The following is a 5,367-nucleotide window of genomic DNA, read 5'->3' on the forward strand; positions in this document are numbered from 1 at the left end:
GAACTCATGCTTCTAGGCTACTCCCCAAGGCACGTGATGTCAGATTTTCTGACTCATTTTTCTGCCTCTAATGACTGCTTCTCAGGGAACAAAAACAGCTGGGCATACCCATAGGTCCTTCATCTTGGAAAAGAAGTGCAGGTGGAAGAAGAGACAGAAGGCTAAAGCTGGGCTTCTCAAGCCTTAATGAACCTACACATCACCTGGATCTTGTTAATACACTAGTTCAGATTCAGAAGTCTGAGGTGAGGACTGAAATTCAGGTTTTCTAACAAGCTTCCCTGTGATGTTGATGCCTCTGGTCTCTGGGTAAAACTTTCAGCAGTGAGGGTAAAGAGATAGCAGCTTGGTTACTTCCAGCGCATTTGGCTTATTATTTTCCCACTTTGTTGGCCAAGCTAATTTATGGTTTTTGACTGCTGGGCCATCCTCTTTCACGACTTTAAAGGTGTGAAAATCTGAAGAAAGTGCCAAAGAAAGCAAGTGCTTCCCGGTTATGTGTAGGAGAGAAGTAGCACTTGTGGGGTGGCATTTCAATTGGATAATTTCTCATAGTCCAAGACCTAGTCCTGCAGCCTTCCAGCCTCAAAGATTGGAGGGTGCCAGGCCACCAAGGTTTACCTCTTAAGAGAGACCTCCACTGAGCAAGCTCATAGCAACTGATGCTAAAACTGGAATCCAAATCCTTCATCGACTATGGAGAATGCAATTCTCATGTTTGCTTAGACCAGATCAGAAGACCTCATCTGGGTTTGAGGATTAGAGAATGATAGCTTTGCTCTCAGTTCAAGGTTGCCTTTAGCAGTTTATTCTCGATATGACAAAGAAGTGCAAGAGGATATTTATGTGGTATGTTAGCTTACCACATAAACAAATAAATAGTTATTTGCTACAATAAATATTTAGCTGCTACAATAAATAAACCTACACATTTTCAAAAGCTCAGATGAACTTATTTATAAGAAGTAAATACAGTCACAGATATAGGGGGAAAAAAAAAAAACCTTATGGTTACCAAGGGGGAAGTGAGGAGGGATAAAATATGAGATTGGGTTTGATATACACACACTACTATATTTAAAACAGATAGCTAATAAGGACCTACTCTATTGCTGTAGGGAACTCTACTCAATATTCTGTAATGACATATATGGGAAAAAATCTAAAAAGGAGAGGATGTATGTCTATGTATACCAGATTCACTTTTTTGTACAGCAGAAACTAATACAACTTTGCAAAGCAACTATACTCCAATAAGAATTAACTAAAAATATAACAAAACAAAATACAAAAGCTCAAATATAAAATATATAATTATTTTTCATTCCTGAAGTAGTATGTATCTGCTGTTCACAGTCGGTGATCAGCTCTCCTCCGTGCAGGGATTTTGGGTTGCAGGAGTCCTCCGTGTTGTGGTTTTCTTGCTCTCTAGAGTTTCATCATCAATGATACCCATGCTGCTAAAGGGAAAGAGGTATGGAGGAGGCTGAAGAGCTTTCTGAAAAGCTTTGGTCTGGAAGTGACACATGTCACTTCTGCTTGCACTCCATTTGATGGCAAAGAGTCACGCAATTACATCTAAATGCGAAGGAGGCTGGGAAGTGTAGTCCCAGGCAGTCCCACCAGTGAAAATTTATCTAATTTCAGAAAAGTACAAATTCTGGTGGACAACTAGATTTTTGAGTGACTTTTGAAATAGCACCCTCATTGCCTTCCATTTCCTTAAGGAGGCATGCTTCATGGTCTGGGAACCAACATGGAGTAAGATATCTCCCAGGGTGGAGGTAGAATGGAGGTCTCTCTATCCTTAGGCATAATGGCAATGAAGAAAACAACCTCTATAACCATATAAGGTTCAGTTCAGTTGCTCAGTCATGTCTGATTCTTTGCGAACCCATGGACTGCAGTACTGCAGGCTTCCCTGTCCATCAACAACTCCCAGAGCTTACTCAAACTCATATCCATTGAGTTGATGATGCCAGCCAACCATCTCATCCTCTGTCGTCCTCTTCTCCTCCTGCCTTCAATCTTTCCCAGTATCAGGGTCTTTTCAAATGAGTCAGCTCTTCGCATCAGGTGGCCAAAGTTTTGGAGTTTCAGCTTTAGCATCAGTCCTTCCAATGAATATTCAGAACTGATTTCCTTTAGGATTGACTGGTTTAATATCCTTGCAGTCCAAGGGACTCTCAAGAGTCTTCTCCAATACCACAGTTCAAAAGCATCAGTTCTTCAGCACTCAGCTTTCTTTATAGTCCAACTCTCACATCCATACATGACCACTGGAAAAACCATAGTTTTGACTAGACAAACCTTTGTTGGCAAAGTAATGTCTCTGCTCTTTAATAGGCTGTCTAGGTTGGTCATAGCTTTTCTTCCAAGGAGCAAGTGTCTTTTAATTTCATGGCTATAGTTACCATCTGCAGTGATTTTGGAACCCAAGAAAATGAAGTCTGTTTTTGTTTCAATTGTTTGCTCATCTATTTTCCATGAAGTGATGCAACCGGATGCCATGATCTTAGGTTTTTGAAGGTTGAGTTTTAAGCTAGCTTTTTCACTCTCCTTTTTCACTTTCATCAAGAGGCTCTTTAGTTCCTTTTCACTTTCTGCCATAAGGATGGTGCCCCCATATAAAGTAATCATTTTCTAATCAGCAAGTCCTGTCGTTTGTACCTCATGGCCCCATTCCAGGTTTTGATAGTCATGGCCTAACAACATCGAGGTGACTCATCCTTTATTTGCCCCTGTGATACAAGACCTAGGAATTTTCCATCTCATTTTCCCCTACATTATCTATGTAAGGGATTTTTGTGGGTAGGTGCAGCTATGTCCCATCACACATACTGGAACCAAGTTATTCATGTTGGAAAATGAGAAAAATTTTGCCCTAGAGACAGACTTCTAATTGGAAACCTAATCATGAAGTTATTTAGTCACTGGAATCAGAACATAGGGCATGAAGATTAAAATATTTAATGAAGTTAGATCGACAGTTTATTGCATTTATTTTCTAGTGAGACCCTCCAGAGACCAGTCTATGGAGGGGCTAACAAAGATGCCCTCTCTGACTTGCCTTTTTTCTGACTTGTCATAGCTGACTAACAGCCCATAGGAAAGACATACACTTCACTTTGGATGTGTTAATGAAGCATGTCAATGCAATAACTCAGGATCCGGCCTGCCTTGCCTGCTTGCGGGTGATTTTTTCTCTTTAGGCTGCTTTTATATACTTCTGTTCTAATTCATTGTGTATAAAATACCACAGTCATTTTATGTTGCTCTCAGGGCTATTCTATTTCTATTATTTGGAGTGTAACTTACTGTAGCCCCAGTGAACTGACAATAGAAATAAGATACTTTATTGTTTCACCTTAGAGGGAAAAATTAAATCAGAAGATAATGATTTTATCTGGAGATATTTCATCAGAATAACCAAATGACATGATTTGATACTTCAAGGGGAGGAGGTGACAAAGGGTGAGCACCTAGATAGTTTCAGGAGAGGGGCTGGTCACCAGAAAGACTTAACACATAATTAGAGAGTGGAAACTTTGGGGCATCCCAATCTCTGAGGAGAGGAAGTGTTCTGGAGATTGAATTTAGTTCCGTGGACAGTGATTTGATCAAGCAGGCCCACCCAAAGAGTCCCAGTATAAACCTTTGAACACTGAGGTTCGGTAGCAGTTCCTGGTTGGTGAAAAAATTGATGCGCTGGTGGATGATAAACTTTGATTCCAGGAGAAGAGCAAAGAGTCCCTCCCTGAATTTCTCCTCAGACCTCACCCAGTGCATCTTCATCTGACTGGTTCTCCTGATTTGTATCTTTAATAATAAAACTAATTGTAAGCAAAGTGCTTTCCTGAGTTCTGTGAGTCATTCTAGGGAATTGGTGAATCTGAGGGTGCTGTGGGAACCTTCATTTCTAACTGAATGGTTATAAATTCAAGACTGTAATATAGAAACCCTGCCTGAGTTTCCAGGTGACCTGGCCTGCCCTTCAGAATTCAGACTCAAGATGCAATATCAACTCCCATCTGCTGGCAGCCTGCCAGCTTACCCTACAGGTTTCAGAAGTGCTGGTCCTCACAATCATGCAAACCAATTTTTCAAAAGAAATCCTCTCTCTCTCTTTATCTGTATATCTCTCTCTCCACACACACACACACACACACACACACACACACACACACACACAATTAGTTCTGTTTCTCTGGAGAATCTTGACTAATACAGAAGTAGAAGTAGCCTGGGGATCCCTGAAATGAGAAAATATCTGAAAGAAGAACATTCTTGTTGGAGATTGTGCCCTTTAATTTCTGGGACCTGCTTTAACTTCCTGGTAGCCCAGATGGTAAAGAATCCTCTTGCAATGAGGGAGACCTAGGTTCAATCCCTGGGTCGAGAAGATCCCCTAGAGAAGGGCATGACAACCCACTCCAGTGTTCTTGCCTGGAGAATCCCCATGGACAGAGGAGCCTGGTGGGCTACAGTCCATGGTGTCACAAACAGTTGGATATGACTGAGTGACTAAGCACAGTATAGCTTTAACTCTGGGTAGTTAGTGCCAGAAGTGGATTATACTATATCCTGTGGGGTTGCAATCTAAGTGACAAGCTAAGTCATTATTTGCTAAACTGTCTCATATTTAAAGGTTCAATTCAAAAGTTTAAAATTTTGCAAAGCTTTCCTCAATCTTCTAGCAAGATTGACTTGCTATTTCCTTTTCTATTCCTCTTTTGTAAAGGATATATGTATCTTTATATCATAGTCTACTAGTCGGATGTATAAGAAATGTAATTTTCTCTAGTAGAGATTCATTCAGACTTGGTTCACTGCCCCATTCAAGCTAGCTGGAGTTCAGTTCAGTCACTCAGTCTTGTCCGACTCTTTTCAAACCCATGGACTGCAGCATGCCAGGCCTCCCTGTCCATCAACTCCCAGAGTTTACCCAAACTCATGTCCATTCAGTTGTTGATGCCATCCAACCATCTCATCCTCTGTCATCCCTTTCTCTTCCCACCTTCAATCTTTCCCAGCATCAGGGTCTTTTCAAATGAGTCAGTTCTACCCATCAGGTGGCCAAAGGATTGCAGTTTCAGTTTCAGCATCTGTCCTTCCAATGAATATTGAGGACTGATTTCCTTTAGGATGGACTGGTTGGATCTCTCTGCTGTCCACGGGACTCTCAAGAATCTTCTCCAATGCCACAATTCAAAGGCATCAGTTCTTCAGTGCTCAGCTTTCTTTATGTCCAGCTCTCACATCCATACATGACTACTGAAAAAACCATAGTTTTGACTAGATTGCACTTTGTTGGCAAAGTAATGTCTCTGTTTTTTAATATGCTGTCTAGGTTAGTCATAACTTTTC

The sequence above is a fragment of the Bos javanicus genome, chromosome 20, assembly GCF_032452875.1.
Source record: "Bos javanicus breed banteng chromosome 20, ARS-OSU_banteng_1.0, whole genome shotgun sequence".
In the NCBI taxonomy this organism is placed as follows: Eukaryota; Metazoa; Chordata; class Mammalia; order Artiodactyla; family Bovidae; genus Bos; species Bos javanicus.